At 36.4% G+C, this 24,432-nt stretch overlaps 1 protein-coding gene across 1 annotated transcript in view; it reads right to left on the minus strand.

Annotated features, from left to right (window-relative positions):
- LOC108688893 (ion transport peptide-like) overlaps positions 1-24,310 on the minus strand; it is a 30,044-nt gene extending 5,734 nt beyond the window's left edge. Inside the window, exon 1 of the mRNA XM_018195430.1 lies at positions 24,034-24,310. The gene's annotated coding sequence lies outside the window, so the exon portion shown is untranslated. The remainder of the gene's footprint in view (positions 1-24,033) is intronic.
- Between the last annotated feature and the right edge of the window lie 122 nt (positions 24,311-24,432).

Genomic DNA, 24,432 nt, shown 5'->3' on the forward strand with positions numbered 1-24,432 from the left:
GTGTTAAAATTAATTTTATAACAGACTAAATTGAAAGATTAGCGACGAAATTGGCACGACATAACATAGCAACGAAAGCATTTACATATGTTATTAGGAATGTATCCTAAATACTCTTTGCTCGGTTAGAATTGTTCGTTCTATTTTTGGCATACACCAGGAATGTGTTTATAATCTCGTCATTATTTTCGGCTTTTTTAAATAATAGATATAATATTTTCGTAATTAAATTGGATGAATTGAAACTAAAAAGATATTTTAAAGCTGAAACTGGCTCTTTCAGCTTTCACCTTCCTTTAAGAATGAATGATTTTAAAATTAAACCTTCCTCTGGCGTTCATGGGATTGTAGGTAATAAATCGTGAAGTTCACCACGTGTGGAGCTAAGCTTTTTCAAAAAATTTTTTTTAAAGAATCATCTTTTCACTCGTTGCGAAATTCTTTTCTATTCCTTTCCTATCTTTCAATCATACTGTTTTATCAGATTAAAACAATCGTGCAGTTCGAAGGTAATTCTTTCGGAATGAGATGTTTAAAAACATGATCTTTGAGAGAAACCAGGAATTTGACCTCGCGATTCGATGTCATTGTGGCATGACTGTTCATCGAGAGCACTCATATATGTAACGACGGACATTCGCATGTCAGGTATATCAATATATCTCATCATCTTCTCGCTCTCTTCCTTCGCCTTCGATTGACCGGCCGGTCGGTTCGGCTTGCACACACACAGGTTGAGATGTAAAGCAACTCCTAACCAGTCCTGCAGCAGTCGCTGTGAATGGACCACACGCAGGTAGGCTCTACCTGTAAACGTCCTCAACCGACAACTTCATTAACCGAGGCCCCAGCGCACGATCACCACGAGGAGGTCCTCCTTTCTCACTCTCTTTCTTTTCGCCTCCTCCCTCTCCCCTCTCTCTCTCCCTGTGTCTCTCTTTTTCTCTCTTAGTCTGTATCATCCGTGGTTCGTTCCACCTCTCTTCTTCCTCATCCCACTCGCCACCTGCACACGAGAGCGAGCGTTTCGCCTGGTTTCTTCTTTTTTCGGAACATAATCACCGCTCCCGGGTGGGATCTTATTTTTAGCCGCCAGGACGATTCTCGGAACTTCTCCGGCAACCGCTCTCTTCTATATATCGGCGCCTCCACCTGGTAATTGGCCGTAGGCCGATAATTTGCCCCCAAAGTCGCCCGCATCCTGAGATCGTTAAGGCTCTCCTCTCACTCTCTTCCGTTTTCTACCCCTCCTTTCTTTTTACTCTCCCCCCTTCTCTCTTTCTCTGCTCTCGTATAGATTTCTTAAGGTAATCGCTTGTCTCTGCAGGAAAGAATGGACATGTTCCGAGATCTGTCTCATTTCTCTTCGGGGATTGACTTTCTCGGAACGTGTCCGGTGTGAACCTGCCATCAGAGCGGCATTGTAACAAAGAGCCAAAATCTTTCCATCTTTAAAGCCTCCTCGTTTGCTTAATTGATTTGGACTTGAATCTATCGTTAATCTTTGCAATTATCGCGTAATCGCAATGGCTTAACTAGAATTTCTAGGCGTCCTGAATAAGGTGAAAGTAAATATATATCACGAGTATATGTAAGCGGTATCTCTGTTTAATTAATTTAATTACATTCCGTATAAGTAATGAAATGAAGTCTTGAAATATTAATGATCTCGAATTTCTTAGGGCCATATGAAAGGAAATAAATATTTCACAGGTTACGTATTTTAACATAAATCTTAACAGTAAATAAGTATTCATACAGCTCGTAATTTGCAAATCAATATGCAGAAATAAGGCTAATAACGAACAAAATACATCAAAAGATCGTTAGGTGTTAAGCAATTTATTAATATGTTCATAATGAAAAATTCCAGTTCTATATATAAATACAAAAAACATTGTATCTAATTTTTAATACTAAGAGAAATGTATCATTCTATATTCTCTTTTATCTTACCAATAAAGAAAGTTTTACTAATGAAAATATTAACAGTACTGAATGTAGTGATAATATTTTTATCATCTTTGTTAGTAAAGTGTTAATAAATTACTTAACACCTTACAACATTTATCTTGAATTTTGCTTATTCTTAATCTTATTTTTACACATTACTTTGAATCTTAACAAATTGGATACAATGTTCTTCGTATTTATATAGAATTGGAGTCTCGTTACGAAACAAGTATTCACTATAAATCGAAAATAATCTATGTATCTATTAAACATTGAGTTATATAATGGATACATAAATTGTCAATTGAACGACGCAATTAAAATATCCTGGGCAATAAATTTATTCAAGATATTTAAACGAAATGTTTAATTTGTAAACGTGTACTTTCTAAAATCGCGGATTTTTCTTCTTTAATGAATACAGAAAAAAGAAATTCATAAACATTCGTCGCAATCCTCTAAATAAATCTCCTCGATTATCCTTATCGCAGCTCTCTCTCATTTCGTCTTGGGAGATCGGGATAACGCGTGTGAGAAAAATCTGGAGGGACTGACGGGGCACGTAAAGATGTCATAAATTAGGCCCAGTTGCACTGGTACATTTTAAGGTGGGGGACTTAACTTTCCGCTTGGCCCCGATTTCGGTAATGGCTGGCGTCCGGATTTAAGTCCGTGGGGCCTCTTATCTTAAATTTCCCGGCTGCATTGACAACCGGACCACACAGAGGCATAAAGTGCATTGATATATGCGCCGCGGAACCGTCGCTCTCGCCTCTGACACCGCGAGATGGTAAATGAGCCGGCTTTAAAAAAAAAAACGGTACAGTGTGCGCACTGGGGTCCAGTTGGGTCGATCTCACGAAGCGAAACACATTCGACTTACTTACAGGCAGATTACATTATACAATATTTAGTACCGACGGACGGCGCAAGAACCAGCCATTCCGTAAAAATCTCAACGTGTAAATAATGGCGCTTTTTAACCAACCGATGTGGAGCGACTTACGAAGGTATCGCCGTGTGTGATAACGCGCTGCAACGTGTTCACCGTAATTTACAAAGCAGATTTGGTTAATGGCTATAAAATAAGACGGAATCCCTTAACTGACTGACTGCTTGTTAAGAAACAGCGACGTGTTTCAGGCGTTTGACAGAATTTTACCCTAAAGGAACTCAGGGAAAATCTGGGAATTCTCACATTGAGAAAAATTTCTGAAAATAGATAAACTAGAAGATTCTGACATCATATCAAACAGAATTATTTCAAGATTAAAATTATAATAAATTTAGATAGAAAATTCCGATTTGTCCATTCTTAATTAGAATTCTAATTAATGCAAATAGACTCTTTTTTCTGCGCTAGATATTTTTTTACAAGATTTACAAGTAAAACTGTTCCAATTACTTAACCCGATGTATACAGTTTCTGTGAATAATTAAGTTCTTGAATCAATTGACTTTTGAAGGGCATTTTTTCAATCTTTTCGAAAAATCGAGATGATCGCAGTGTCAATGTGATTGCGTAAGGCGTAAAAATATTTCACAAAAAGCTCGCGATATCAATGCGTCGCGTCAATATAGCAATGTTTCGATTATGTCTCTCGCGAAAAATCGTCGATATATTTAGATTGAACGGTCTGTGGGCGTAACACAGAGATCGGGTCAATGCAAGTTATACGTATTCTGCTTTCCGTATAGAGATAATCCAAATGAGAACTAATGTTCTAACGAAGTTATGCCGCAATATCGCATTAATGACACAGAACGAAATCAAAATGTCAAAATGATGAAAATCCTCTTATTTACAATCTGAAATAGCAATCTGAAGTGAAAGTTAAATTCTGGTATCATTAATCAATATCATCAATAGTCTTATCAATAATCTTTTTCAAAATTTTCAATTTTGTTTAAGATAGATTTTATGATTAGGCTAGAATTATTCTAAGTCATCAATTGTCTTATATCTTTGTAATATATTGAAGTTAATAATAAAAATAAATCATAATTCTTTTACTTAATAAAATTAACATTCTCAAATATTTAATTATATGTATATATTCAATTATATCGATTTTTTGATAGGGTTAGTTATTTGATGACAAAGTAAAATATTGTCTTTTTAGTAAATTTGTTTAAATTGACAATAAAAATAAAATTTGAAAATTAAAAATATATATAAAATCGTCAGTTTTATAAGAAATAATCTAATTAAATCTAAGGAACGGAATTATATTCTCAATATTGTGTGTGTGCAAAAATCGGTATTCTAGACAAATCCATCCCTTTCATGAATGTCATTTCAGATTTAATTATGATGTAACAATGTATGCACCTTATACACTGCATATAAAGGAAGATAATATACGTGACACGATGAAGCGGACAGACACGGAAAGAGGAAAAGAAAGAAGAAGAAGCACGAAAGCGTGCCGAGGGGTACGTGAGGGGAAGAAAAAATAAATGAAGACTTGCTCGATAGGTGAGGTCTTTTCTCAGCTCAACCATGCACAGGTGTGCAATCTGCAAGGCTCCTTTTGCAAAAGGCCATACACTTTGCCCCGCAGCGGCTCGTTTGCGTGGTATACAGGGTGTCCAGCAACAATGATCATGCTATCCTCGAAACGTAGGGTGAAAGCTTAAGAATTGATAAGAGATCTGTCTATCAACTAAATCGAGATTATTTTGTCTGAGGCTGCGTTCCGTTTCACGCATGATTTGCATGATGCATCATTTATCCTTGTTAATCACCGAATGTTAAACAAGGATAAATGATGCATCATGCACATCATGCATGAAATGAAATGTACCCTAAATACATAAAAAATCTAATCTGCAACGTATATATTTTTGAAAATAATCTTCCATTGTTTTTTTTTTATACTGCAGTGTCCAATTGGTAGCGCGCGTTAAATTGTAATATGAAAGACTCAATCCAATATCCAAAATTGAGACACAAGATATTTTGAAGAAAATAAAGCGACGTCTAGACTATAATTGATGTCATCCAATACTATTGAAGGCTATATTGAGTCGCTAGACTGTTGTAATGAACATCGAGCCATCCATATCAAAATAGTATATCAAATGTGGTCAATAAAAATAAGAAAGAGGGAGCGTGAAGACTAATCTCCCTTCCTTTCTAAGATATTGCGATTGATTGAATAAAAAAATATGAAGGCCATCTCACGTTCTATTTCTCTCATTTCTGTCGACCAATTTTACACATGAATGACGCAGTCCATGCTTTAATTGTGAATTGTTTAAAGGGAACATCAAATAATATTGTACAAAATAATCATATAATAACATTAAGCGTCTAGAAGTCGTTTAAAAGACATCAAAAACATCTGTGCGAGAGACACCAAAAGACGTCTTGCGTCTTGATTTTAAATTTCGTGTTATTTTGGGAGCTCCTAATTTGCAGTCTAGATTCCCAAGAATGGCATATTCTTTGTAAATCTCGTGTTAGGGAATCGAATGAAAAGATTCTCAAGGGTGCAGGACGGGTCTCTTTTGTACTACGTCGGTCCCAAAAGTCCAGACCCATCGCGCCCAATCTAATCTCAATCCTCCGATCGCTCTGACTATAATGTCAACGACCTGTACATCCGCGAAGTCCGTTCATCGTCACGATGACATTAAGAGGATCGGCCTCAGGTAGACGTATGCGCGTGTATCATGCGGGGCCCGTCATTACCTCGGGAGGAACATAAAAGCGGGATAAACAACGTCCGCCGAAAGAGCGACTTTAAAAGTCACTGTACACGCCGGTGGGGCCTTCCGCAAAAAAATATCGCGGTAAGGAGGATAAGAAGAAGCGGCGAAACGCGTGCAATTACCAAAACACGTTCCTGGTTTCCCTCGGGGAGAAGACGAAGAACACCATCCGCGTGTCCTGCACGCTATTGTCGTGGGGCAACGGCGAGAAACGAACGGGGATCGGGGGTCCGATTGGACCCTGGAGGAAGGGCAACGAAAGGGAGGGAGGGAAAGCCCGAAGAGAGCCGCTTGGCGGTATCGTTAGATATATCGGCTCTCCTCGCCAGGTGGTCTTTTTCTCGTGCCGGATGACTCAATCTTGTGAGGAGTTGCCGGACAGGATCTCGCGAGGAGGCCCCCTGCTCCACTATAAGGCCCCCGTGAGATCGTGATGCGCTCGCACGATCGCCTTGTTTGTGATACATATGAATATACGCATATACACGTACGCACGGATGGAGTATGGACACTATATAGCCGAGTGTACATACTACATACACCGTGCGTCTCACGGTGGACCCGCGCGCTCATACATCGTCGAACAGTAATGACTCGCGGCATCGGTGGGTATGGCCGGTGGAGTCGTTCCAGAGCCGGGAGATAACCGTCGGAGATATCGAAAAGCCTGTTCATTTAGATGCGAAATTTACGCATCGAAAATCAGTGGCAAGTCTTGAAAGTTTATTCGAAGATGCATTTTTGCGACATAATAATTCGTTCGTTTTTTATCCCAGGATGTAGATTGATTAGTCTCGGTTCAACTTACTCTTTATCTTTTTTAGTTTCAAAAAGTAGAACCGAGATTAAAGTTAATCTACATCAACGAAAACATTAGCATTAATCGTATTATATTTCGACCAATATAGATTAGTTTTAATCGCGGTTTAACTTACCTTTTATCATTTTTTCTAGTTCTAAGAATTAGGAGAAGATAAAGGATAAATTAAACCGAGATTAAAGTTAATTTGCGTTATTGAAAATGGACACTAGAATCGTTCGATGAAATAATGATGTCCGCAGGTCTATATCACGATGGCACAGAATGAAAATTGCATTTTAAGAAAACGTTAATTGACATATCATAAGAGATAATCAAACTATTGTATTATTTGCGAAGAATGTATTGATTACAAAGTAGGTGCTGCGGAATAATTACTGTGTAATTATTGCGGAAATTTAACGACCGTGAATACAATCATCCATCAATTTTATATTACAATAGACAATAAAATTCGCATACAAAACATTCTTACTCTTTCCATTCGTCTCGCTTAGGAATCAATCATCACTGACAAAAGAGTATTTAGTATTTGTAACTTGACCATAACTGTACGATAAAATAATTATAGTTAGAAGCTCCTTTTTTATAGTTATTATTTTTATAATTATTATTATTTTATAGTTATTAGCTTTGATATTAATACACAAAGAAAAAAATGGTTGCAATTATAATTTAACTATAATTTATCAAATACTTTTAATTTTTTTCTGTAACATTATAAGTGAAAAAATCTATCGAAATTATGAACTTTCTCGATTATCTAATAACGGACTTGGGCTGTACCTGTGACGTCTATACGCAGATTGGCGAAAGAGAGCTCGCCGTGATACGCCACTCGTTCACCATGGACGCACACACGCGTGCCGCACGCGGCGAGACGCACGCGCGCACTAGCCTGTGGCCGGATTGTGGTTTTTGCACGCGTATGTGCGCGCGGGAGCGATGAGAGAAGAGAAGGGAAGATCAAGATGTCGAGAGAGCCGAACGAGGAGAAGGCGAGAGGAGGGACGGGCCCTCTAATTAGGCGGTCGGCCGCCGTCGCCGCCGCCGGTATACCATGTACCACATAACATATGCCATGCGATACGTGTGCTACACACACGCTATATACCGTTCGGAAGGGAGAAGAGAGAGAGAGAGAGAGGTGAAGGACGGAGACGAAAATAGGGAGGGCGGCGGAACGAAGGGGCCCCCAGGAAAGAAAGAAAGGGAAAAAAAGGATAAGGCGGACCGTAAATCAAGCGGCAACGAGGCACTCTCCTTCTCTTCAGGGGCCTCGCCGATCTCTTTGACGTCCGCGGACCTACCTGCCTACTATCCCGCATGCATGCGTGAATGCGTGCATGTGAGTAATAAACGCGCGTGTGTATGCAAAGGGCCCACCGTCGTGTTTTCTTCCAACGCGGTGATTCGGGCCCTCGATACGCACCCCAGAGCAGTGAATCGCCGCGAATGATTTTTCTCGATGAAAAACATGTTATTAGAGAGGTGGAGACGTATTTTTTGACCCCCGTTAGCCGTGGGCGTCGCGATATTTTCTTACGCCGGGTGGTCCAGAGTTCAGTCACGTTCGGTTTTCTTTTCTTTTTTTTTTTTTTTTCGATAACGAAAGTGTCAATGATGTTACAAGACGCAAGAGAGATTCGCTGGAAGGGAATTACTTGTCAGACATATTCATATTGTAAAAGAGAGTGTACTTGAATCTGGACCACCCTGCGTAAAGATCATGGCGTTACATTACGTAACTATCATACGTAAGCACTTGCTTAAGAATTTCTCTGAACAAAATGTCACGAAGGTATCATTATCGACTACTGTGATTAACTCTAGTATGAAAATAACTAGGCAAGAAACGATCGGGAACCTATGTATTTCCCGACTTACATTTCATAGCAACTATACTATATTATAATTTTTTTAATTTTATTTTCACGTGTAATTGTATGTACAACATAATGATACAAAGTTCGCCGACTCTTATTTCACGACATAGATAAAATAATAGCTGCATTCAGCAAAGAAAACTGATTAGTGAATGTTCAGTGATTCTTTAATGATTTGTTCCTACACTTAGATCTAGCAAAGAAGGCAAGAATCAATCATATTAAAGAATAGCTAAGCACTCACCGATTAGTTTCTTGTGTTGAACGCAGCCATTAATTGCATTTTATATTAGAAGTACAACACAGAATAATAAAAATATGAATATAATAATTCTAACAACATCAAAAGAATATGAATATAATAATTCTAACAATATTAAATATCAAAAGAATTCTTCCCTAACCGAAACCAAGAACAGAAAAGTAGCAATTTGGCAGTTGTAACGAAATATCATCAGTCATTCTACTATTAAACATCAAGTATAATATGTTATCCTACAATATAAAACAAGTAAGAGTTTAATGCCTATAACGGTAAATAATTTCTATGTGAATTTCGGCAATTCAAATAATTACATATTTGGGATATAAATTCACATAGAAATTATTTAAAGCATCTAAGATCCAGTTTCGTTATAGACATTAAACTCTTACTTGTGTATTCACATATACGGTCTTAATAAATCGTTTATTATTGTCTACAATATAAAGGCTACCAGTATCACATTTTATCGTAAATTCGCTAGGTATTAGCAATCTAGCGTGATATATAGAAGTCTGTGGGATGGCTGATGCTCTACCTATACTACATAATCGTCGCTTAGAGCACATCCAATCGTTAACACGACGTGAGTCATTAAGGTTTTGCTCCGACACGATCAGGGAGATCAGATCATACACGCGTTGCATAGAAAAGTGTCTTCGTCGAAAAAATGAAGAGAATTCGAATAAATGCCCCCTGATGGAGGCGAGGGATCATCTTCTATTAAGGTTGCCGTCAAATATTTTCATGGAAACGAATCTCGAGATAGAAAAGGCAAAATCGCTTTGTTATCCATCGTCAATGCACGAGAACAGACGGCGGCACCAGGCACCGTGGTAGAATCGATGACGTCAATCCCGCTCGCGATAATTATATAAGGACGGTTCTATTGGCCTTTGTCGACCTTTGCGCATTCACGCGATGATTAAATGCTAAGCGATTCCGATCAGCACGGCGATTCGTTCGGGCCCATTAATCGAACGCGAAATTTTTCACGGGTAAGACACTCGCCCACCGCGAGATCTCCGCGAGCGGCATCGAGAGATCTCCGACGGAGAATCGATTTATCTCTCAACCACCTCGGGCTTCTCTTGCGCCGTGTTGCGTCTGTAATTAGCAACGATGATGTTACCTTCTGATACTGGGTCGTGGATTGTATCACCCCGCGGTCGAAGCAACGAGTCTCGAGTTTCGCCGAGAAGAGAGAGCTTTCATATATTAATACTCGCTCCCACTAATATATATAGATTAACTTTAATCTCTCCATTTATTCTTCATTTTTCTAGTTCTAAGATTAGCTTTAATCTGAGTTCAACTTGTTAATTTTAAGAATTAGAAAAAGAATAAACTGAACCGAGATTAAAGTTAATCTACATTGATAAAAACAGGCATAGGAGAATGAAGTAGAACACATTGATATTATTTTATTAATTAGTGAAGTATCAGCGATTCCTCCCCATGCGAATCACTTGATTTCCGTTAATTAAAATTCACATCGCTCGTCGTCTAATGAAACAGGAGAATTATGTTCGTCCCTGCATGACTTTATTGTTAAAAGTGATTCAAGGTTGGCATGTAGAGACGCCACCGTTGCGCGCATTAAGGCCATTGCATAAATATTGGCGTACGCACATAGATTTGATTCGTTTGACGTGGAATCGGCCACGCGTACACGATAGTAGAAACTTTCGATTTTCGTTTCACGTACTAACAATTTTGCTGTAGTATCTAAAAATTTAGCTAGATACACATTTTTTAAATCATTATTTTCAAATATAGTATGATGCTTAATATTAGAACTGTCAATGGTCCGCCATTTTAATTCCATTAGTCATTTCAATTTTTTATTTTTCGTTTCGTTTTAGATATATAGTACAGAATATTGAAAATATACGAATATCATACAAAATAATTCTATATATAACAATACAAATAATATCAAATTAATTTTTTATTAACTAAAAGCAAGAATAGGAAATTTCTAAATTGGCATCTTCGACAATTCTAGCGGAATTGGCGGTTGTAATGTTAAACTGGTTGCTAAAATGTTAAAACTTTTTGCAGCATTGTCATCAACGTTTAAATTTCTACATAATTATTTAGATTATTTTCAGATCTAGCCAAATTTTTAAATATTTTAACAAAATCGTTCTTCCCGTGGAATATAACGGTAATAAAATATACTTGATAGGCAGATTAAATGAAAAATATTATCGTAATTATACTCCTTTCGTACTAATTGCAACAATTCTCATTTTTCAGGGGAAAATATATAATAAATAATAAATAAATAATAATATATAATAAATAATATAATAAATAATAATATAACATTCAAGTCCTTTCAACATAAAGGATCTTTCTCTAAATTCTGTCATATATTTTCTATATTGTCAATCGTTACATTGTCTAGTAGATAAAACTGCCGAGATCAGCAGCCAATCATAAAGACGACCGAATAGCGTCGTATACAGCTCGTGAAAATACATTCACCCGCTCGCACACAAAGAGTGTCCGGTAAACGTCAATCACATGTCAAGTCAATAACCATATTTCTTGTTGATAGGGCACAACTGGTTTCTGTCGCATATAGCAACATTATCAATTCTATCTGTCGCCGATATCTCTATTAATTACTAAACCGCACGGATTCCACATAACTCACGTTCAAGAATTAAAGAGCGGTGCTTTTTTCCTTTTGATTAATAAATTAAGTGTATGTCACATGGCATAATGTTTTCGCAATTTATCATCAAACGGTCGAACCCTTTAATAATTTACGCTAAAAACATGGCACTTGAAAAAAAGTGTCGCGCCGATAATTTATCACAATTCCAGCTTTTATCACATTTCTGGTTAGTTCTAGCAGAATTCAAAAAGTTAAAAATACAGCGATGAAGTAAGAACGCGTCCATCCGATCACTAATCATTATTATTGAGCCTTATCTATATGTCATCTTTTGTTCACTACATTATAAGCTACATCATACGTGAAAACTAATTCATTTCACCGAGATTCAATTTTGCATACAATTAGTGCAGAATCTTTTTCTTTTCTTCATCATATAATTTTCTTCAAAGGAGATACAATGCGATCTTTCTTTCAGAAAGGAATCATTGTTATAAGTACCTCATAGTCTTTTATCAAACCTTCGCGCCTACAAACCTTATGTCAGATCTTTATGTAGCTATTGATCCTCTGTCTCTCTCACATCTTTTTGTGCGCAACCGCCGACAGGACCTCTGATCTCGGCCTCGGTGCGCTCGCAGTGCGCGCACCATCGAGCAACGTAATGGAATTAATGAGTACACCTGTGGGCCGTTTGCGCGCGTACACGGATGACGTATGTGACGCACGTAGCCGCGTCGGTGGGCTCACACGCGCGTGCATTCGTGAAGGAATGCTCAACAGGTGTGCCACGCGGACCTTCTGCGCGCGCTCACGCCCTTCCTCGGCTTCCTCCCATCGCCCAGGCATGTGTGTATTGCGCGTACGCGTTTACGCACAATGTGTGTGCGTAATCGTGCCGTTGTCTACTGATCGCTACATTCGTTATCGACCGTCATTCGCATCCATCTTCATGTCTGGGCCTCGTTTTCCTTCGTGTCGTTTGGACATCGCTCCCTTCGTCAGCGAAAACAAAATTCGCGCGTGAAAATTAAATCGTGACACTGAGACCCGCGGCAGGACTGTTTCTTTAAAGGAAATCCTTTCACGCGCATAGAATACGAGGGATGAGATTTTAACCTTCTGGAACTGCGTAGGTCTATTAAATTCACTTAATTATATCCCTTTTTGGAATTGTCAGTGATTATCTGAATGACAAAAGTTCTGACGAGTAAAAATAATTCAACTTTCTCTGTAAAGTAACATTAAGATAAAAGATAAACATTATTTGAATTTACTGTATTAGTTATTAATTCTTGTATCCATATATTATTGTAATTGTCATTTTATACAGAAATATCAAACAATTCAATTTTCTTTATGTTGCACACGTATATTTGAATTATTCTTATTATTATATTATATTCTTATTATTATATTAAAATATGTTTAGTATTTATTCTTTTTTATACAATTATATTATTTTAATTTCTTGAAATTAATTAGTGCGTGTCTTTTAATCAACATAAATTAACCTTTTATAGATCAGCGGCTAAACTTTTTTTTATGATCGTTGCTTATGCAGTTATATCATTGTTATCAAAACTTGTTCATGTCCAAAAACAAGAATTTTGTGCTCTTTTTAGGATATAACAGATTAATTTATGTATCTGCGACGAAGGCGGAGAGACTGGATTTCGCGTATAAAACAACGCGTTATCCGCTGCAGACCGTACGCCTCTTGCGTCTCCGCGGTATGCGAACGGGTGCAACGAACCTCTCCGCTGCAAAGCCTTCGTCGAGAAGAGGCGTCATGACAGAGAAACGAAACAGAGAATCGAGACGCATACATTGTGGCGATCGGCCAGGTTATGCAGCGGTTAGTAATTACAAAGATGATGCTCGAGGAGCATCATCCGCGTCATCTCCTCGACGTCGCAATCATTAACTTTTGTATCCCTTTTCGCTCCTCTTTGCGTGTATACCAGATAGAATGAATTCCGACGTCGCGATCACGTTCGATCTTCGAAGTTCGGCCGAGTCGAAATTGACTTTTAAATCCAATCGGGAAAGAAATGATTTTGCTAAGGTGTTTGGGGATTTAAGAGATGCAGATTTGGGAATTATTTTGTTAAACTATCACAAAATACAAAATAATTATGTACACTGAGAGAAATTTTTTTGATATTTTATGACTGTAGTAATTACATAGTACTACTAATTATGGTTATTATTAGTATTATTAGTAATAATTATGTTTATAATATAATTTATAAATATAATTATTTGATAAAATAGAACTAAAAAATATAATTTATAGTTTTATCAGATATACATATACAATTAGCAAAATGACTGTAAATAGAATTATTAATTTATAGTTATTATTTTAGCCTAACTATATATTTTGTGTGCAAAAAATTTGAATAATAATCTAACAATCAGCTTGAGCGTCCTATATAATTATTTTGGTAGTTTAATAGAATTATTTTCAGATCTGTATCTGATTAAATTTTTAAGTACTTCAGTAAAATCATTCTTTCCTTCATGAATCTAAATAATGGCAGCAATACAGAGAAATGATAATTGATAAATTTTACGATCTTTAAAGTGATAAATGACATTCTTTATAATGATAAAGAGCAAGCAAATAATTTTCTAACATAATATTGCGCTTGTCATTCTTTTGTTATTATCAAGATATTCTCATGCATGTGTGAGACAGGATTATTTTTTTTGCGTTCTCGCTATCCTGTACTTGAATAGGCTCTCCAAGGCGAGATTTTCTACCGTCGAACTCCCGTGGGTTTTAAATCGAGCATGCACCGTGTACATTCGCAACAGAGAGCCTTCTGTCTTTCTATGCGTTATACACGCGGCGTGAATACGTCGGCTGATGCGTGCGAGCGGCAATGATGGCGAAGAGGCAGGAGGACCGAGGGATTCACGCGATTTATTTACACGATCCCCGGAGAGTGTCTAAGCTACGCGTCAGCCTCTAGAGATGCGTTAACCCCGTTGCATTGGAATTCGCCAGCAGTCGTTGTTCTTATCGGCGGCAGCGATATTCTGTACCACGTTTCGTTGACATCAGAATTATCAGAAGCACATCACGCGCGTGAGAAAATGGCAATAAATTCACGCGATACACCGTGTCATCCTATTTTTCGAGATCAACTGGCAATCTGATGACAAAATTTCAAATTAATTTATCTTTGCTCAAAGCTAACGTGATTGAATGATTTTTCTTCGTTCTCGTTTCGAAACTCAACATTTCCGAGAAATAAAATTATGTAATTTAAAAATCATTTTTCACAACCTTATATAATTTTAAATTACATAATTTTATTCTTCGGATCTTAAAAACTTTTTTTCACAACGTTTGGCACGTAATTAAAACCAGAAAAATATCCGAGATCCGCGGAATATCAATTAAGGTTAAGTATTTAGGATTTTTAAAATAACTCTTTTTACAAACACAACACAACAAATTAATCGATTTCATTGCTGGATCATCGTCGTTACATCGGCGAAAGAATGCGCGTACTATCTCGCGTATATAGGGCAGAACCGGCTCTGTCGGCCGCATCTTTGCTGTTACCAACTCTTTCTCACTCCACTTGTACGTCGCGCACGTAAACGAACATATACATACACGCTGATATGTTGCATTGCCATCGCTGGAGATGGCATCAAGAGGGATGGAGGGACAATTCTCTAGAAACTTGGGCTACGAAAGGCTTCCTACATGACGTCGCCGTAATTTACCACGAATGATCCTTGTAATAGATGTGCACGGGAAAATAATGTGACTCGAGAGGAAGATACATTAACATACTTTGCGATCACATTAATGATATCTTTATTCAGCATTCAGAGACTAAAAACATTAGTCGATGTATTATCGAAGGCACTGAGAAAGAATCGCGAGAAGATTAGAATATCAATATGAACTTTTTTTGAAAAAATATTTCATTATAGTTTTAAACTAATCAAATTTTTATTCAATCAACAAGAAACTATACAAAAAATATTTATTTGTGAAAAAATAACAAAAATATTTTTTTTAATTTAAAATATTTAAAAAAGGAAATGAAGACAAAGCTAATTATTGACGATTCTTTTTGATCAAAAAATTTTCTTTCCGATTATCTCGACTAGAATTCTGATTAAATGATATAATCAGACTCTTCTGATTTGTTCATTTTCAAATATTTTTTCAATGTACCGATTTTATTTGATTATATTAGGTATTAGCAAAGATACTTAACTCAGCTAGAATAGCCTTTATTTACTTAATATTGAATTTATATTCATTACACAGCCTTACTTTTATACATTGTTCGTATTAAAATTTTCTGTTGACAAGATTTTTTATTATAAAACAATCTCTAGGACAACTCTCAGTCTACGAGGACAGTGTCTAGATGGCAGCAGACCGAGCCAACGAGAGAAACGCACGGGACAGTCTCCTCCGCGTCCGCACCGGGCACCGTCACTACTACTACTTCGCGGCGACGGCCGCGGTCGAAGTAGTGGGGTATACCGGTGTCCCGGCAGACAGCTTGGCGTCCTCCGGTTCGCATTACGAGAAACCGTGCCTTTCTCCGTCTTTCGTCTCCTCTCGCTTCGTATTCGCTGCTCGCGGTACTGAATCTCTCGCGCCTCTCGCGCTCAACTCACTCCGTTCTCGCGAGCGTCTCGTCGGCTCGGTTTTTCCCCAAAGGGACCATCTCTAATCCTCTCGCTCTGATGAACCGTGTCATTTAAATCTCGCGTATACTTGCTTGATGATGATGATGATCTCTTCAATTAGAAAAAAATCTATTTTTATTTGAAAAAGAAGGATATACAGAGAATAGACAAATGACGTAATATCTGAGGAATATACCGTCTACATATTTTATTAATGGGAAATTGATCTACCATTTGTGTCTTTAATATAAATTATGTCCTTATTGAAATAGTCATACTTGAATGGTGTAGCAATTGCTGTAATGTAATTATACTATTTTTCTAGTAGAATATCTTTTACTTAAAAGATGATTTAAATCAGATGATTGTATTAATCAGGAAAAAATGTTGAAGTTTTAAGGAATAGAAGTCAATTTTTTGGAAGCTAGAAAAGAAAATTTTCTCCTCCATTATTTATATGAATAATTGAAAGATGTTCTATTGAAAGAATAGTACAATATTCTTTAAGCAACTATTCAAATCATCGAGTAGTTTTCAATAAAGATAAAATATGTATATTAAAAACAAATGCTGGATCAAATTCTTATTATAAATAAAATAAGTAATATAAGAGTAATATAATAGTAAAATAAGTAATAAAATAAATAGAATATTTTCTAAATGTTCTTATTACTTTGTCGTGAAAGCTATACATACATTTCAAGCAATCGAAAGTCGATATTTAATTTAATTACATTGATTAGATAAAATTACATTGAGATATGTAAAAGCACATAAATGCACAAATAGTGAGGTATCAGCAATGCTGTTGTTGTAAAAAAGTCTACTAAGCTTTTTAAGTAAAATATATTCACTTATTAAACATAATTATTATAGCATAACGACTATAAAAAAAATTAGATTGAAAATATTTATCTACTAACGCACAGATGTGTGTCATCAAATTAGCGTATTCACACATAAACACATAAAGAACACATTAAACTTACATATGACACAAAGAGAGAAAAAGCAATACAAAAAACAGAATGGCGTCGCTCTCCGATGTAAATTATTTTTCATGTCATTATTATTATTATTATTGTTTTCTATACGATAGTCTTGAATACAACTAAAATGTTCTAACAATAGTAAGATTAAAATTGAAATAATAAAATTATTGATACATGTAAACGAGATATGTTACGCTCGAGTAGTAAATTTTTTAGCAATTGACCTTTGAAAACAGCTGCAGCTTTTCTATGATTAATTATCCATACGTTATTGATACGTACATTTATGAGAATATTTAACTGAATGCGAATGATCACGCGAGAGACTAGAAAGATGTCAAGTGAGTTGTCATTCATTGGACGTTCAGCATTATTTGACATGTTTAAGAATAGAGGCCGATAGATTTCTCTTTTTTTGCCTGCTGCTTTTTGCGCTTTTTGCGTCGATCGAAGGCCAGCTGATGGAAGTGTTGCACGATTTCGAGAATCGACTAGTTATCGACAGTATGCAAACCAGCTGATGTCTTCGAGGAATACCGATCTGGCACATAAATAATAGATAAGGGAATTTTTAAGAAATCCTCGATATTTATTTCATGACAAGAAATTTCACTGAAATACTTAGTTAAAAATTTAATTAAATATAAATCTGAAAATAATGTTATTGGACTACCAAAATAATCGAATTATGCTGCTGTTAAATTTATAATATTAAATTATATCCAATTATTTTTAATCATTTTTATTGGTTGTCACTACTCTTAATATGTCGTTAATTTAAATAATTATAAATCAAGGAGTGTATTAAATTTAACTCAAATTTAGTTCATTAATTGAGTTTATTATTTACGAAATGTTACGTTAAATGGACGTTATTTACATTGAAACTAACCACAGAAATGGATTGATTTACATTTTGATACTCACGGAAGTTAAAAATAACGAATTATTATTTAACTCAAGAGATTATTATTATATATACTTTTGAAATTTAACAGTGCACCAAAATCGTTTTTTCCGTGTTCGAAGATATTTGTTTGGAGAGTGAGATGTAACTCGGTAATCTAAACGGTGATAAAAGCGATCGAGCTCGCTTTGCTCGTTCGTACGTAAAGAACGTGCGTATAAGATCTCTCGCGATCCTGTACATGTATCTATCGATACGTTAATTTACACCCGATCGAATGTCGGCGCGATATAGAGAGTTCCCAAGAAAGTTTAAAACGGATAAATCACTCCGTGAGATAGGATAAATAATTGATCGTAACGGAACGCGAGATATATATCCAGCTGGCAAGGATACGGCAGCAGTCGCCGTAATAGATCTCGTTTCCTGTCTTCGAAATGTAGGTTTGCATGAGACGCTGATCGATAGCCATTGATGATCGGAGTAGAATCTAAAAATAGTTTCACCGACTAGTGTCGAGTGATTCTAATTCGAGACGTCCGAGCTGCGTAAAACTTAATGACTTCAATGAGATCGATCACTCGCGAGGTGCGATTAATCAATGAAACAATACAGAGAAATTATTATTTTTTTATATTTATTGATCTACTTAATTTATTGTACTAATATCAATAGACTCACATAAATTGTATATTATTTTGTATTAATTCATAAATTATGATTCTATGATCTTATGATTATTTTTACAAAATTATCAGTTAATTTACTCTTAATTCAATGGCAAAATTACGCACATATCTTATGGATTTAATTAGATTTAACAATAAAATGTTGCCGCATTATTCATCATATGAATAGAATATCTCGTCATGTGTGTATCTCCTGATGCGTTCTATATGATATGTGACTCCAATGATTACGCTTCACCTAAACTATCGGTAGCGATAACCCGCGTATCTCGATTACATTTCGCGGCGATTTTCACACGGGGGTCAATAACACCGGGAAGCGTTCGCTCGATGCCTAAACATTTCGACGAGCGTTCTTTACCGAGAATACCCGACTGAGTGGCGGAATCGCGCGGTATGTAATGCAATTCCCGCGGCTCAACTCGAACTCGTAAAGCAAACTGTAAAACGTCGCGCTGCGGTAAATGCATTCCCGTTCTCTTTAAATAGCAGTCGGTGTCGCGTTCGCGATGCCGATACGCGGCTAAGTAAAGGACGCCGCGATATTTGCGGATCTCCCTGAAGAAATATCAGTGTTCAGAAATGAAGCGGCCTCCGCCCGAGGAAATTATGAAATCTCTCTCTCTCTCTCTCTCTCTCTCTCTCTCATCTCTCTTTTTCTTCTCTCCTCTATGACCGCGTTTGCCGTCCGCGGATTTAATCGATCATAAGCCTTTCCGCCGCGCTTTGCACACGTTCGCGGATATTTACAGTATCGCCCATGGGTGCTCGTCCACGTCTCACTCGAAGATGATTCTTGAACGTCGAAAGACTGGATGTATTCGTGAAGCTGAAATATATTTTGTAATTGTACAGCAATTTATTAAACATCGTTTAAACGTTAAAAACCGTTAATGTACAAGGAAAGAACAATTATGCTAAAGTATCTAAAAATAAGACTCCAACTCAATATATATTCTTCAGATTTGCATCTACCTAAATTTTTAGATACTTCAGCAGGTTCAAAATCAAACATTATTTCCATAGAATAATTCGTGTAAACCGCATAAATTGTGATATTTTGAATGAATCGAATCAATGACGAATTCTTTTTTTTTGGTATTTACTAAAATTTATAAAAATACAAAGAAATTGTGTCTTCTTTTCCGCGATTCTTTGAATTAAACGACGATCATGATATCGTAAAACAGTTATACACTTGACTTCTTTTGAGTCGCAAATATTTAGGAAAGGCCCGTTATGTCTAAAGTTTATGATTATACTTCCGAAAAGATATATCGAATGCATCAATCGTTGATCTCCTTTCTCAAAATAATGTTACTCTCAAGTTTCCATCTTTTACGCAGAATCGTCCGCAACTACGTGGTTCTCGATCCGAAAAATTTCAAAAATGTAGCGCAAAAGTATCGTGAACAGACACAAGTATCTTATTTATCTTTCCTCTTTTTCTCCATCTCTTTCTTTTTCAATGAGATTTATCATCTACATCTCGGAGAATGAATCATGAGATCCGGAATCAGTAATCAATCTCCCCGAGTTTTCTTTTTACTGACCAGTTATTTGAATTCATTATACACACAAATTCAAACCAGCTATATCTGTTTACAATCTTACTACTTAGAGATTTCGCTCTGAAATTAAACCTCATGTCTCGTGTTTTCCATAAATCTTACAAGTCAATTACAGATTGTAATTAGATATGTTCTTTTCTAACTGAACTTTTTGCACAATTCATCTTTTCTTTTCTCCAAAGAAAAAAGAAAAGATTATTATTCTCCGTGAATATTTCGTCAGACATGAATACGTTTATATTATAAATAGAAAAAACGGAAATTAATCAAGCTTTGTAAATGTGAAAAATAATAGCGATTCTTATACTCGTATTCATAGTTAGACCTTATATTTAAGGCTTCCTTAAATTTATCTTTAGATGCTCAGCAGCCAATGAAATAATTCTAGAATATCTAAAGATAAATTTAAGGAAGTCTTAAGTACAAGATCTGACTATGAATACGGGCATTAGTCTCTTTAAACGACTACATCGGATCCGCCTTAGAACGCGAATTCTCCACACCTGTTAAGGTATTACACCGCTGCTGCATTTAGGCCATGTTTAACGGGCGCTAGCTACATACCGGAGAAGAATACGCGAGTGAACGTGTGTATGTGTGAGTGAGTGTTGTGTGTGGAATATGAGGCGTGAATCGGCTGACGTTTGGCCCTCGCCCGGCTGTACGAGAGCAAAAGATTCTCTGAATGAACTCTAAAGATAGACTCCGTAACACACCCTTCCCTTTCACCGCCTCGCCTGATCTTCTTCCTCAACTTCTTTTCGAATGCTCTCTGCTTCCCTCTCTTTATCAAGCTGCTGAAGCTGCATTTACCTTGCGCATGTATTTTTATTTGCGCATTATTTAGCGATTTTCATACAATACGGAAAGAAACGATTTTATTAAAATTAGAAGTATCTAAAAATTTCATAACTTATTAAAATAATTATGCAAGACATTCAAACATAATGCACAATACTACAAAAAAATTTTGATATTCTAGCAACCAGTTTGTACAATCTATAATAATGTTATTTGTAGATTTGTATCTAATAAATTTTACTTTAATAATTCCATTCTTTCGGTGAAACCGTGAGAGATGATAATTAAGTTCGATTCCTAATTATTTCCCTAAACTAAAATTTATACAGAAACTATAAAATATACTATTGTTACTGTAATTTTTCTTCTACCATAAAGATATATTTACACAATTAAAGATGAAAGTATTAAGCTTTGTAAAAACGCAATTTTATATATTAATTTCTACTATAAGTTGTGTAATTTTTACATATATTATTCATGTAATTCATTTTATATATTTTTTTAACAATATATTCAACGCAAGAATCGTGATGCAACGGAGTTTAAGGCGATTTAAAAAAATTTCTCACGATATTTGCACATCCCGAGCCTTTTTATTTTCTTTTCTTCTTCTTCGTAGCGATATAATGAGAGAGATACTCTCTCTTGGGTCGCGTGTGTGGGTGGACAACTCGGCGGTCGGTCTCGATTTTGATCGCGGGGCCTCCGCGAAACTCCACAACGATCGATCCACCGCGGATGCAGAAAAAAAGCGCGTCTCGTCCCAGTGGTAAGAAATACCGCGTGGGCCGCGATAGAAGGACAAGGAGAACGGGTGTGACTGAAAACGAGCGAGGAGGCCGCTATGCGTGCGTGCGTGCGTGCGTGCGTGCGTGCGTGCGTGCGTGCGTGCGTGCGTGCGTGCGTGCGTGCGTGCATGTTTAGTCGCGGTCCATGGCCGGTCACCTAACGCACTGTGCGTTGCTTTCGTCTTTTTCTTCCTTTCCTTTTTACTGCGGCAAAGGAAAGAAACTTTGTTTGCGTCCCAATATAAATATTGACCATTCAGAGGTAACTCCGACGGAATTGATTATGTCTGGCCTTCGTGTATAGAAACTTATTATCAGAAACCGCACGTTATTTATTCTTCAATTGCGCACGCCGCTTGTCGTTTTTAAGTTTATGGAAAAATGTGGAAACGGCTGAGCGTGAAAGGGAAATTTTAATATGGCAACGATGTCCTAATCGAAATGCAAAGTATGGATTTGATTACGAACCGTGTCTTAGGTTGAGATTATACCAGACGGGAATAAACGTCAGATGCTGTTCACTACCCTTGAATTATTCTCCAGCACCGCACAAGTGCGCAAAGGTCAAGTGCATGAGGGGTTAACCACGCTCTTTAACACTTCAAATTACCCGCTCGCTATTTTAAGTGAAAGCAATGCGCGTATCGTAATAATGGGGGTAATTTTTCCTCTACCAGAACGTTACGAGACAATTGTGTGGAACGAAAGATTTAATTTTTTTTACTATACACGGAAAGAATAGTATTGCTGAAGCATCTAAAAATTTAAAAAAGCTAGATATAGTGGATCTGAAAATAATGTTATTAAGCCATCAAAATAATTATTTTATTAATGTAAAAATAATTATATAGAATACTTGAGCATGATGAGAAATATTGCAGAGTTTTTATATTCTGATAACCATTTTAGCATTCTACATAATTATTTTGATGATCCAACAAAATTATTTTGATATTTATATTTAGCTAAATTTTTAAATACTTCAGCAAAATCGTTCTTTCTGTGTATCTAATTTTTAATTAAGTAATTTAATCGCAATACAGAATGCAAGAATACTTTATCAAAATAAATTTGTCGAATTTAATTGTAAGATAAAAAAAAATTAATTTTTAATTACATACTTGAATGAAAACTGGTTTCTTAATTTAAATATATTCATTAAAGATGTAAAAAGAAATAAAAAGATTAAATTGTGAAAAAACAGCGTGTCAACACGAGCTGCCGGTTGTCGTCTATTCGACCACCTGTTTGCTTCTACTTGTCGGGTCGAGCAAGTGGGAAAACGCGAACATGTCAAATCTCTCGTCGTTATTCTCTTCCTTTTTCTCCCGTATCTTCTAGAAATCCACGTTGACATCAAGGATTATTTTTTTTATTAGGACTATGTCAAAAATCAATATAGATCCTCAACAACTATTAGGATTTTCTAACGCGACTTTGACTCGTAGGCTTCAAAAACTTTAGAAATGGCGAGATTTCCACGTGGTTTATCTAACATGACAATAAAATGTCATTTGTTATTTTAGAATCAAAAAGATATAGACCTTTGACTCTTCAATCAGAATTTTCTAACGACTTTGATTCGCCTTTAGACTTTAAAAACCTCAGAAATGGCGTAATTTATCGCATAAAATATTATTTTGATTATTTTAAAGTCAATACGAGATTAAATTTAATTCTGAAATTCATGAACGCGATCCAATGAAACAGCGAACAAGTGAAATTTAATGTATCCGTCTTCGTGTCTCAAGTTATTTATATATAGTGGTTGCATTCGGCAGAAAAAGCAGCTTTTGCACTGTTGCAAAATTTCTTTAATGTGACTGGTTTTACCGTTAATTTTTCACTGGATTTAAATGTATAAATCAATGGCTGCGTTGAGCAGAAAAAGCAGTTTTGTAACATTATAAAATTCTTCAATATTGGTTCTTGCCTCTGGTCCCTCATGGATCTAAATGTATAAACCAATCATATTAAAAAATTTTAATTTCTGCTTTTTCTGCCAAACATAGCCAATTAATAGTTTCCTTCATTGAGGCAGGACTGTTCCTCTACATCTAAAAGTATAATAAAGTATAATTCGATGAGCGCGAAGAAAACTCCCGATAGTTACAAAATAAACATTCTATCAAACACGATCAATCGTACTAAAGAATCATACAACACTTACTTTTTCTGTTGAGCGTAGTCAGCGTGTTGCTGTACCAACGCATCGTCAAAAACTTACAAACTATATATAACATCATTAATATTGTAACATTGATGTAGCTGATATGATCGAGATACATTTCTCAAATTTCGTCCGCGGGAAGATTTCAACCAGTGAAACAACGGGACTTACTTCGTTATTCGCTCTTTCGCACTCTTGATCCTGATTTATCTCGTGCTTCTGGATCTCTTCTCGCCGGCGTGTTCCAAAAGAAACTGGGTCCCTTTCTCTGTCTTATTATCTCTTACTCTCTTCCCTCTCTCTCTCTTTTCGCCTCCTCACTGGACCTAGCAAATTAGGGATTCCCGTTCTCCTTTTCGTTCACTTTTGACACTCGCCGCTGCGATTGACACGCGGTTCCCCGAACAATAGCTGAACGACGCGAACACTGAACGAACCGACAAACGCGAGAAAGGGGAGGGGGGGAACTGACTCCTCGGATTTCGTGGATGAAATCAAGTTGCGTGTGTGTGTGTGTGGTGTGTGTGTGTATATATATATATATATATACATATATATATATATATATAT

The sequence above is a fragment of the Atta colombica genome, unplaced genomic scaffold, assembly GCF_001594045.1.
Source record: "Atta colombica isolate Treedump-2 unplaced genomic scaffold, Acol1.0 scaffold248, whole genome shotgun sequence".
NCBI lineage: Eukaryota > Metazoa > Arthropoda > Insecta > Hymenoptera > Formicidae > Atta > Atta colombica.